Source organism: Patiria miniata, unplaced genomic scaffold (genome assembly GCF_015706575.1).
Source record: "Patiria miniata isolate m_02_andy unplaced genomic scaffold, ASM1570657v1 HiC_scaffold_1, whole genome shotgun sequence".
NCBI lineage: Eukaryota > Metazoa > Echinodermata > Asteroidea > Valvatida > Asterinidae > Patiria > Patiria miniata.
Genome location: NW_024037047.1, coordinates 6797356 through 6810798, shown reverse-complemented (window position 1 = coordinate 6810798; position 13443 = coordinate 6797356).

Here is a 13443-nt window from a genome sequence, read left to right as displayed (position 1 = left end):
TGGCAAGTCGGCATGGACCAGGGTGACCGGGAGAAGACGGCTTTTGGGATGCAGAACGGCCTGTACCAGTTCACCGTTATGCCCTTTGGCCTTTGCAACGCTCCTGCGACATTTGAGCGTCTGATGGAGCAAGTGTTGAGGGGGTTGCAGTGGCAGGTGGCGGTAGTCTACCTGGATGACGTGATCGTGTGGGGGGCAGACTTCGAGGAACACCACAAGCGGCTGACCACGGTCCTGGAGCGATTCCGAGCCACCGGCCTTAAGCTCAAACCGAAGAAATGCGATCTCTTCAAGACGGAGGTGTCCTTCTTGGGTCACCTCGTGTCGGCCGAGGGAGTAAGGACGAATCCGGAAAAGGTCGCGGCCATCAGGAACTGGCCGCAACCAGCAAACCTGACTCAAGTACGGAGTTTCCTGGGCCTCGCGTCCTACTACAGGAGCTTCATTGCGAACTTCGCCGAGATTGCTCGCCCCCTCCATGCCCTTACCACCAAGAGCCAAAGGGCGTTCTCCTGGTCGAGTGCTTGCCAGTCAGCATTGGAGCACCTCAAGGACGCATTGACCACCGCACCCGTGTTGTGCTACCCGAATACGGAGCTCCGCTACGTCCTGGACACAGATGCCAGCTACTGCACCATCGGAGCAGTGCTGTCGCAGGAGGGGGACGATGGTGAACGAGTGGTCGCCTATGGCAGCCGTACCCTGTCTAAGGCCGAACGGAACTACTGTACCACTCGGAGAGAGTTGCTGGCCGTGGTCCATTTCGTTCACTATTTCAAACACTACCTTCTTGGTAAACGGTTCCTGCTTCGAACGGATCATGGATCGCTGCGATGGCTATTCAATTTCCGCGAACCCGAGGGGCAGACGGCCAGGTTGATTCAGAGGCTGGGGTGCTATGAGTTCGATGTGGAACATCGGGCGGGTAGGAAGCACACGAACGCCGACGCCGTCTCTAGAATCCCGTGTGGCCAGTGTGGGCGATCAAAAGAAGCAAGTCAAGAATGCTTTACTAAAGAAAGCCCCCTTGCTCAGCGGGACGCTGACTTGCAGCTGAGCCAGTCGCGCGATGCTGGGAAGACGCAACCAGGGGAGGTGCAGGTGGGAGCCATTACGGGGGCTGGGCAGGAAGAAGCCTCCACCACGGAAGGGCTCCTGGAAGCCTGGGACCAGGAAGAACTCAAACAGGAACAACGCAGTGACCCAGAGCTGGACAAGATCGTGCGGTGGCTGGAAGACGGGGTCCCCAAACCCAGCTGGCGGGACATCTCGGCGCTGGGTGAAGGCCCAAAGTACTGGTGGGCTAAGTGGGAGACGCTGCGGCTGTCCCAGGGCGTATTGCAGGTGAAGTGGGAGCAGCCCAATGGGGAACCGCCGGTATGGGAGGTTGTGGTACCACGGGTGAAAGTCGACGATGTTTTGCGACTGGCGCATGACAATAGGACTTCAGGACATTTGGGGTTTACCCGGACCGTTGCGCGGCTGAGACAGGCTCCGATGTTCTGGAGGGAGATGCGACGCCAGGCAGAAGAGTGGTGTCAAAAGTGCCACAAGTGCGGGTCAAAGAAGTCACCTCCTCGACCCCTCAAGGCCCCACTTCAACAGTACCTGGTAGGGGCTCCGATGGAGCGCCTCGCGATCGACCTCACAGGTTGATTTCCGAGGACGAGGACAGGGAATTCTAGCATCATGGTGGTGGCCGACTACTTTACGAAGTGGGTGGAGGCGTTTCCGATCCCGGACCAGACTGCTCAAACTGTCGCCAGAGTCCTCGTCGAACAGGTCATCACCCGGTTTGGAGCTCCCCTCGAGATCCACACGGATCAAGGGAGGGAGTTCGAAGCCGAGCTCTTCCAGGGCACCTGTAAGCTGCTCGGCGTCCAAAAGACCCGCACCACGCCGTTCCACCCCCAGTCCGACGGGATGGTGGAGCGGTTCAACCGCACAGTCAAGACGATGCTGAGCCTGTTTGTTCATGAGAACCAGGACGATTGGGACGAACACCTACCGTACGTGATGATGGCGTACCGCTCCTCCCAGCACGACAGCACAAAATTCACGCCCAACATGCTGATGTTCGGCCGAGAAGTGCGACTTCCGTTGGACCTGGTGGTGGGCCAGCCGGAGAAACCAAAGGCAGGCGCAGAAGAGCACGAATATGTGGAGGGGTTGAGGACAAAGATAGAGTGCGCCCACGAGTTTGCCCGTCATCATCTGCGGAAGAGCCAGACATATCAAAAGCGACATTATGATCGTCGAGCAGAAAGTGCCAGCTTTAAGCCTGGCCAACCTGTGTGGTTGTATACCCCCTCCAAGAAAGTGGGTCGCACGCCCAAGTTGCAGTGCTGGTGGGACGGGCCCTTCGTGGTGACACAGAAGATCGATGATGTCACGTTCCGCGTGCAAAAATCCCCTCGAGCCAAAGCCAAGGTGGTTCATTCCAATCGGCTTAAGCCGACTGGTGGAGGCGCGTAGCGCAGAACCTGCCAAAAGGGGGACCGCCACCAACCCAAGACCAGGAGGTGACGCTACCACCGAGTCCGTCGACTGACACTACCCGGGAGGACCCGCCGGCTGGGGTGGGTGGTCAGTTAGCCGAGGAGGGACCACTACCAGTTAAGACGGAGAAGGGGACACTGCCGGAGGCGACGGCGGCTGCCGCCCCAGAAGGACTGGGCAGCGAGGACGCCGGATCCGATGCGGAATTGGCCGAACCCGAAGGGGGACAGCCCTCTTCACCACCATCGGCGCTGGCTCCAGGGAGAGTCACCCGGGGTGGCCGGAAGATAATCCGACCAAGCCGTTATTGCCAACAAATAACCAAATTCTCTTCTTTTTCTTCCCCCTGCAGGATGGACCCGGCCCCGATTCATTGCCCGCACTGTGACCAGATGTTCGGGAGGAGGAGGAACTTAAAGAGGCACCTAAACACCGCGTGTGTGGCGCTCCACCCGGAGCGCCCATACCCCTGCCAGAGAGGGTGCGGAGTTCGGTTTTTCAGGGCCGATGTCCGCGCCAGACACCACCGGTTCTGCCAAGGGGACAGCGTGGCTGTGGTGATGGCGGAGGCCGATGCGCTGGAGGTGCACGCCAGTGACGACGACATGGGACAGGCCCCGTCCCCGCCTCATCTCTCCCGGCAGGGGACCCCAGACCCACCTCCATTCGGACGGTGTGGTCCGGCAGGATGGTCCCCGTCGCCGCCGCCACTAAGAAGACGGGTAAGTCCAGTGTCGTCAGGGGGGCCGGGGGGCCGCGACCACCCGGAGCGGTCCTCCCGGCCTTCCCGCCCTGAACAGGACAGGTCGCCTGGTCGGCGGAGCCGGGACCGGGCCGAGCGACCCTACCAGCCACCACCCCGGCGGAGTCACCAACCGGCGGTTCCCCTGGAGCCGTGCCTAGGGCAGGCGTCCTCGCTTCAGCAGGGCAGCGGAAGCAAGCCCTGGTCGCCCCCAGCCGACACGGGCGGGGGCGGAACGCAGACGGATCCCCTGATGTCCCCTGACGTTCCGGTCCAACCGTGGAATGGCCAGCGGAGGGTTCTGCCGGCCGGGTCTTGGGTGAGCCTTCCGGACGGGACCTCAATGCGACTGGAGACGGCCGGCGCCCTCCACCCGGACAACACCACCAGGGAGGCCGCCACGCACATGCTGGAACCCCTGTGCGAGCATGCGCGGGACGAATGAGGCTCGAAAGGACAGTCCATGGAGCAGACGAGGTCGGCCACCGGCTGATGCGGACACGGGTGGTCCACACCTATGAAGTGCCTGGGCGTCTCCTGCAGACGTACCAGGGACAGCAGTACGGCCAGCACTTCGTAGATCCCTCCGTGTGCGCTCAACCTTCACTGGGAGGAATGCTGCCCCCTGGAGCGCCTACGCCTCCGCGCTACCCCGATGGTGTCCCCCGAGAGTTCTGGGAGCAGCTGTTCCGGCAAACGGAGTTCCAGCGCCGGCCGCCACCCACCAACTAAACCTTAGACTTGTTCTTTGATTTCTTGTTCTTTCCTTGCATTTTCTTTTTTTGTTGTTGTTTTGAATGCTGTAGTAATTTTGTTGTGTCATGCGCCTCCGGGCCGGGTCTTCCTGGTTGTCCGGTTGCGGATGCCGGCGCCCTGTTTGGGGACAAACAAGGTCCTCGAAGGGGGCGGTGTGGCGTCTGTGCCGGTCGGCCGCCAGAGGGCACCAGCGCGGTTCCACGGTGGAGCCGCGCAGTGGAGCCCCTGGTGGCCGGCCGGGGAGGCCCGTTCTTCCGGGCGGCGCATGCGCAGTAGTATTGTTGTTGCCTCGTTGCTGAAGAGAATAGTTGTGTTTTGCGGTGTACGTTTTTGGAGGAATAAACAGCCTGAACCAGCAGAAACGAGTATACCTGTGTTGGAGTCCTTTTTTGAGTGCGTGTGAGGAACCCCAGAATTTTTCCACGCTACAATACTATATTTTGAATGCAAAAGCTCAAATTAACGTTTCAAAGACTTTTTGATGTTCGCAGGGCAAAATCTTTGAACGTCAACTTCTCCCGTTTTGAAGACCGTATCTTCATGCCACTTCCGAAGTTTGTTTCTCTTATAATTATGTTCTTAAAGTCGTTTCGATGTGATCAGTATTTTTCAAAGCTGTAACAAATGGTGTTTGCAATATCTGTCAATCTTTTCAAACCTCATGAATATTAATAATATGGTTCCTATCCATATATGGTGTGCAGTAAAATTTGTACGACCCCCTCTTTCACGAGTTATTAATTAATAAATGTCAACCTTTTTCGGGCTTCCAATGGTCGATACCGGGACCCATGCGAGTTAACACCAAGTCACGCTAATGAATATGCCAATAACGCGCCAGTCACACTGTTGTGGCCAAATTCCGCTGGTATAGACCATGTTTTGGTTTGCACGGCACTGATAAATCCGAGTCGAAATTTACCTTAGTGATAGTACAAGATGTAACACAAGCGTTGCAACAACAGATAAAGTTGAAATTCGGAATATACTTAGATGATACAAGTGTTCATCTACTCGTGAAATAACAATTTGTCAGGATTCCTTAAAATTGAGATAAGTTAATAGATTTGGGACCTTTTTCGAACATCACTAACGGCGATTTTTTGCACTGACATGAAATTAAGGATTTCTTCTACTGTTATAAGTTAACATTTCAATCATACTGAACATATATTTCGAAACGCAGAGCGTTCAGTCAGTTCACTGCTATGTCTGTGGCGTCCATGTAGGTTATCCAATGAATTTTGCCTATCAACGCTAGACGCAAGGCCTTTGCAACCATAAGGCTGTACATGTGGAAAATACATCGCATGAAAAAACAACAACCAGCAAAATACTAATTCATCATGGCTTGCACTTTATATTGAAAGTTGGGGTTTTTTTTTGATAGTTCAAAAGTAGGTAGTTCTGTGGTAGGTCTTAAATCTTGCCAGAACATACTTGAGGCCTGTTCCGAGATTCAAAATCTCTTTTGAATTTCACTTTGTCCATGGTTGCCAAAATATCAGTAATCATAAGTTTTAGACTTGTTTTAGATTTAGTATTTCGGACGTTATTGCATGGAAATAAATCCAAACTTATTACATAACCTTAGCTATTTTGGTTAAAAATCGAAAATTTTGACAAAATCAAAATAACGATGATTATGTTAGCCAAAATAGGTATAACACTCTCTTGCGATAACTATCACTGCCGAAGTTTGCCTGAATGGATAAGTATTTACCCAATACTTTTTTGCCCTAATATTTAGGCATTTGAATGAAAATGTAGAAATTATGCCTTTAAATATAATTTATGTACCACAACACGGCAAATTGAAAGTGCCCTTTTGAGGTCACTGTAAAAAGAGCAACCAGATTGTGTCTCATTTTAGATTATATGCCAATTAAAATTTCTGCTTAATTTTAGGAAAATCGGTTTATGCAAATTTAATCTGGGATGGGGTGCACTTTGCCTTTCCCTAGTCTTCAGGGTATCCAAACTCTCGTTTTGATAGGGTCATAACGTTTTTTTTTCATTTACATGGTTAGAAAACAGGTAATAATAGAAACAGGAGGGATGAACATTGTTTACGCGAAACTTGTTTACTTTTGCAAACAAAGCAGTCATGAATTTGATATTATTAATTCATCATCAATGATATTAAATCTTACCTGCCATTGCCGTCAGCATTAGAACCAAATGTGCTGCTCCGTCCATTCTTTATGATGCAGGTGAATCCTGAGCACAAATCCGCTAGGATGTACTGTATTTAACGACGATTTACACACCAACGCGAATTACAAAAAGCCAACAACGTACGCAGACCACCGAACAACAATAAGGAAGCCTTAACTTAAAGGTTGCCCGAAACTTTGTCTTATTGATGCAACGATCGACACTCCTTCGAGTTGGTCTTATTGATCAGCGCCTCACACACCAGCCCCAATAATAATGCAGCTGCATGTAAAGCAATAAACGACGATCAGAAAAGATCTTGAACTAAGACCCAAGCTCAAAACTGTGTCTGACGCAATGATCGAGAACCTGTTAGGTTGATCGTATATATCACCGAGTACACAAACCAACATGCGGCTCGCCCCAGCAGCTGCGCAGCCGTATACCACGGAACAGGCTGACGTCGCAGCAAGCCCAGCCAATCAGGAACAAGCCTGAACTTGGGGAGACGTGAGCCACCATACCAGGTTGATAGTATTTATCACCAAGTACACAAACTGCAGCTCGCTTTAGTAGCAACGTATCCCGTAGACCACGGAACAGGCTGACGTCAAGGCAAGCCCAGCCAATCAGGAACAGGCCTGAACTTGGGGAGACGTGATCCACCATTCCATGAAAAACCCTATCTGGTTGTATATATTATTTTATTTACGATGCAAAGAGGATCATAACGTTAACCAGTGTCATTTAAAATGCATATTAACTCCGGGAAATTAGACAAAGGTGGTACAACCATTAACTGCCTGCTTTCTGTCTTGTCTTGTCCGATATGAAGACATTAATCAATATACCATTAACCTTTTCAATTTCATAGTTCAAAGCGTTTTATCACCGTTTTATCACCGAGTACACGTAACCCTTATAGTGGAACCTCTTGGATACACACCAATGATGACAAATTTTAGTCAAGTAACGGAGCGGACACCGGTTAAGCAAGTGAAATCTTGGGAATGACAGGGGGTGGAGTTGGGTGAAGGAAAGGTGATGATTGCCGTGTAATAATAATAATAATAATAATAATAATAATAGCTTTATTTACAGATGGTAGCCATGTCACCTGACAGATGATTTTCAATGGGCCATCTGCATTATTTCTGCATTATTTCTGTAAGCATCTGCATTATTTCTGCATTATTATCGCAACGCTCATGAGCTTTTACGTTCAGAGTTGTAAATATGTATTTTTTTTATCCCTTAGGTATCATTAATAATTGTTTATTCCCTCTTTCTACCCCTCTGGCGACGCCCATACTGACGAGTATCTGGTTCATAAGCGGAGAAAGATGAAGAACACCCCCACAAAAAAGGGTCGTGGGTGAATCATGTGTGATAATATATAGCCTAAGTCGTGCTATCTCTCCTGACGGGTGTCATTAATTACGCCATATTTGCAGGAATTTGCACAAAGGAGCCGAGCCATTAATTACCTGTTTTCTCCTTTGTGTCTGCTAATTGTTGTTTATGGGAAGAAATGAATTTCCCTACAGTTATCGCTCCGTAATTGTGTTATTCACCGAAGCGCAGTGCCACGAGAAATTGATGATTGAGGCGCTTTTCCCCGTTTTTTTTCTCATTCGTTCTAGCTGGAAGAGTACGCGTAACCCTCTTAGCATCTCTTAAGTACAGTACGGTACATGTACATAAAGTTATACATAACTACCTGCATGTTCATATCAATGAACTCGTCGGCCATGTCGATTATATAACTTGCATTGACCATTTTGATCACGGCTTTTGGTCAGGTGACCACTGGATCTAGTTCTAAACTCGGTCCTAACCAATGAGAGAACTGTTTACAAATCAAAGGTGGCCATAATTATCCAGTCCAAGCCATGTTACCGGTAACATTCAGTTAGATTTAATTGAGGTTGAAGATTACTCAGGATGTATACTCTTCTTTTTCTCACGGTATTCTATTGTTCATTTAAGGGCTAATTTTCATGTAGACTAAAGAATTGCATGATCAGAGTCCTTTTTTTGTGCCAAGCAAAACTGGTGGGAGAGTTGATCCTATGTACAGTTGCGTTTCGAGGTTTTTAGTCTCGCGATCGGTCGGCGCATGTCGGCGCCGATCGGCGCAAACGCGGTCGGCGCAAACACATCCCTCGGTTATATTTTGGGGTTTATTTAGGGGATTGGGTTTGTTTAAGTCTCAAAAACCAAAGGAAAAACTCCATCCAAGAAGTTTAGACATTCGAAGTTGTGTTAATTTTTTTTCCGGTTCATTCAAAACCTCAACCCTTCTGCAATGAAATGACAACATAAGACAGAGATCATAATGGGTTATATTGTAAATGATTGAACAGTGTGTGGGCTAGGACATGGAGCTAGCTCCACGGTTAGAAGATTGTAAAAGTCGTCTTTCTCCCTGATGAAGGTCAAACGTAAAATGATACCGTCCATTACGATTTATAGTTATCGATGGTTGATGGGGGGAGGGGAGAGGACGAGGGGAGCTGGGGCCATTTTGTTTCTTTCTAGGCGCTACATTTCACGATCCGTTCTCTCAAGTCATAGGCAGAGTTCTTTGTAAACTAGTGACCCGACAATTAAGTGTTAACACGTACGTCTACAACAATTTGATCTGCAATTATTGTGAGTACTATTTCAGCTAACCGTTCCGCAGCGACATGAAATTATTCCTTGGTTGTTGGAAAGGATACGTCCATGTGCATGCACTTCTCAAAAACAAATTGTCTTTACATCACAACCTTTCTGATTCCACAGAGCCAAAACTATTTATTAAAATTAAACATTAGGCCGAACAAATTAAGCTTTTAAGTATCATTGCTGTCTTTTTTTGTTTTGGATTTCAGCTCTTTTTTTTTTTAGCCTTTTCCCTCACTTGCTGTGTACAAAAGTATAGAAGATTTCCAAATTTCAGCTTTTTTACACCCTTTTTTCCAGCTGTTTTCAACTATTTTTATCAGCGGTCACTCACACCCATGCTTAATATAAAATTGTATCACATTTAGTATTGTATCACATTAAGTGCCATAAGTGTTACTTCTTATGCATCAAAATAATGCAATACATAATTTGCTGTAACGCTATGTTCAATGTACAATCTTTACATAATAATGATGTAACCGAGGACTCGATCTCTATAAACACTCTGTATTGTAAGGTTTGTCTTAACATCACAAACTAAAGTCAGCTAAAATTGATTTGATTAAATGAATAAAAGCTGGATTTTTGATGTTATGTTTTTGCTTTAACTTATTACTATTTTTTTGTTACACTACAGCAAAATACAACTACCAAACAGCAAGCTTACAACATTCACATATTGACTGGCTTTTTTAAGCTATTTTTTTAGAGGGTTCTTAAAATAAACCATTAAACTGTACACAATGTATGCCAAATCATTTTATGCCAAAGCGATTTGTCGATAAATGTGTCTGTGTAGATTTGTTTGTGACAAGTTTGATTCCAAACTTCCCAAGTAACATATATAATTGTAACCATGATTCCAAATCTTTGTTAACGTATATGCTACACAGTATGTTCAGCTGACTGAAATATCATCATTAAATATCCATCACCATACTTTCAATGGAGGCGCTATTCAAATCCGACGATTATTAACACCATATTACAGGATAGTGTACAAATACTCCCGTAACCCAGCAGGCTCTGTCCGTATTTTGGGCACAGGCGTATATTAATACATTTTGTACCAGTAAAATTGTTTTGTGTGTCAGAGCAGGGGTAGGGGTTTAGCATTATTTTTTTTATAAATTTCGATGGATTTTTTTGACAGAGCTTGGGGTACCCCCCGGATCTGCGCCTGGCAGTGTTGCAAGAAAGTAATGTTCAGAATACCACTGCTTCGGCCAAATTAATTAAGGCGACATCCAAGCAACTCAAATTGCAGACGAACCCGGTAATACCAATCCGTAGGCTCAATGCGCACTACCGTGGCCACCAAACTTCCACCAAACAGGCTTGTGACCGGGGTGTCACAATCAGTGTTACCCATGAACTCCTGCAACAAAATCAAATAAATCATGTTTTGTCATTATAACAGAGACAATATTGGGGAAAAAAGAGACCATTTACAGGTCCAAGGTAGGCAGGAATTTGTCTCTGCTCACCCGGTCGCAGCACTGTAAAACAGAGGCGTGGGGCCGGACACAACGTATGGGTGCTCTGAATTGGGCACTTCTCATGAGGGTCTCTCTAACGTAACGCAAACAATATTCAGTTTCGTTTCATTGGTAATATGGGATAAAAGACGGATGGGGTTACTCAACTCCTAGCGTCTGACAGGTACGCAATATGCTTTGATTTTGAAACACAAAAAGGCAAAATCTTGGGGGGGGGGCAAGATGGGCTAAAAACAAAGAAAGACAGGATTGTCATAATTATACCTTGACGTTTCCGTTCGCATCTGTCAAGTGTTCAAATTCAGATGTGAGCTGCCTCTTATGGGCCACTTTGTACTTCGTTACATATCCAGTGATTCCAGGCAGGCTTTTGATGATGACGCCAGAGACCACTGTACTGGTAGCCAGGTCCACCTCGATCCAGGGATTGGCATCTTGTCTGTACACAGAGTGAAGAAGATGAGGAACCATGAAATTATCGTACTAGGCAAACAAGCCTACTTTTATCAGGAGAATTGGCAAAACCGTATACAAATAAATTACTGAAGCCTCCTCAAGACCGTTTATATTAATGCCTCAATACTTTTTTATATGCGAATGTTACTAGAGTTCCTTACAAAGTTTACTATCCGTAATTGTATACCTTCATCCCCCCTCCAAAAATGAATTCTTTCCAATTGCTATTTTTCTAACAATGCAACACTTACTGGATCAGTTTTGAGTAAGACATTGAACAAAAATATCGGCCTTCTTTTATTTCAGGAATAATTACTCTATATACTTCCCATTAATTGCTGCTCGAATATACTCAAGTTTTCTTAGAGTAGAATTGCAACTTTAATAAAAAAAAAAAAAGGCTTTTGAGGAAGTTGCAGGCACAAAAACCAAAATTATTTTATTTCATTAAATAAACCACCAAATATTAGCTAGCACAAATATAATATTGAATTTAACGAATATCTTTTTTCGTCTTTGGAGCGTACTATAGGATGTGAGTTTTAGGTGTAGTTTGTGGTAGTTAACAGTGGTTTCCTTTGATACCTACCTCAATGGTTTCCATACAGCGCCGCTGTTCAGCCGTCCCTTCTGGGCAGTGCAACACAAACCGTCGTAGCTGGACGCACTGATGTGATCATCTGGGATTGTCCCATTCTCCATACCAAGAGGCTGTGGACTCGAACACTCAGCTGTAGCTGCCAAGAAAATAAACCATATCAACGTTTAAGCGTCAACTCCCCGACTTTTTTCGGGTGGGGGCGTGTCCAAAATGGCAACCTGTAGGCATCTAACCCAGATTGACCCGTGCGCGTGTGGACAAATATTTTCTGCTGAATAGGACATTAGTGTTTGGATGCATTATATTTATAGACTGAAATTCACTGAATCTAATAGGCAAAGCCGACATGACAGAATGTACAATCTTTTGCCATGGTTGCAGAACCGGATTTTAGCTCCGCGGGGTTTTGAGCAGCAATGTTCATTTTTTACATTTTACATTTTCTCTTCTTCCCTCTTCCTTTCCCCTTCCTTCCCCATTCTTCATGTTCTATGTTGCCGACAGCACCATGATTTTGCCGACAAAACTGACTAATAGGGGGTGTGACACCCCCCCCTAACATTCTTTCTTCCGTGTTTAATCAAGTTCTACTGATAGATGAAGTGGATTGCATTATTGTCGTCCGATTCACGACTCAGGCGGATTTTCTATTGAAGTGAAGTAAAGTCCGAGAACCGATCCAGTCCGTTTTAATGAGTCAAACGCGATTGAAACGACATAAAGCGATTGGAAATAGAAACAACACAGAATCAAATGTTTCCCTGTTCAATAATTTGAAATGAAGGTAGCAGTAACTAGAGCCGGAAGTATCACCTGCACTAACTGAAGTCGTGGGACTGAAAGTGGTTGTTCGACTACACTTGAAATAGGCTCGAATTTCGTCGTGGTCCTCGCTCAGGAAAAGCTCGTCCAGGTACTGGGGCGCCCCCTGGCGGTAGGAGGAGGCAGGAACATTCACGCCACCGAGACGTATAGCGGTGCATTCGCACAGATCTTTGTACGGTATGAACCAACGGAGCGGGATACCAGCTTGAGGGTTGTACTCCGATCCGATGAAGCAGACTCTATGACATGAGGCCAGCACTAAAGTTTTTGTTCACATGCAAAGAAAGAAAAACAAAATTCTCATTTCAAAGGATTTCTCAGCCCATTGAAATTAGATGTTAATATCATGGGTTACTTTTTGTTGTGCAGTTTTTCCTTCCACCACAGACTGACGCTTCACATTTGAATAAAAACGGACACATCTCGTGGATTTGGTGCTGTCCGATTTAAGATTTTACTCCGACCTTCATTTTTGGGCTTTTAAAACTTAATAATGTCGACGACGCGTCAGGACATTTGGCTTTTCATATCACATTGCTGATTTTGTTTTAGACACGAAGAATTGTATGTCGGAACAATAATAAAATCTTGACCATAATATTTGAGTCGTTGTAAGTGAAGAAAAATTCGAATTGAGGTAAATAAAATGTAAAGAAAAATCACCTTTAAAAATAAAAAAAGGTGGTGAAAGGGATTCATACCACCCCCTTCTGACAACCAAGGTGCTATAAGTATGAAAGTTGAGCCCAAAGACACAAGAAATGAATGTAACAAACGGTTCTATGCAAACTATAGAAACAGTCTTCTCATACACATACAAAACAGAGTGGATGGGTAGAGCGCCCTCTCGATGTAAATCTAACGCAACACAATATCAATTTTGGTGTTGTTAAAGGTATGGTAGATCGTTTGTCATTTGTGCATTTTTGATCGTTTGAAGAAACAAAAGTGCTCAAAATCTAAAGACAGGTGCTTAACAACTATCCTCATTAAGGTTAAGCTCAGTAAATATTGAAATTTCAAGAAAACAATATTTTAGGATCTCGATTTCAATTTTGACAATATTTGATTTAAAATGTGCTGAGTCATGTTTTAAATTGCGACCGAAACCAGCATCCGGGACACGTTCTCATTCAGCCGATTTAAGCGGCGCGATGTCATATACCTAACATTTTGATTCCATATCTATTCACTAAACTGACGAATAATATCAACCGGAACCTCGTCCCCAGTGCTTA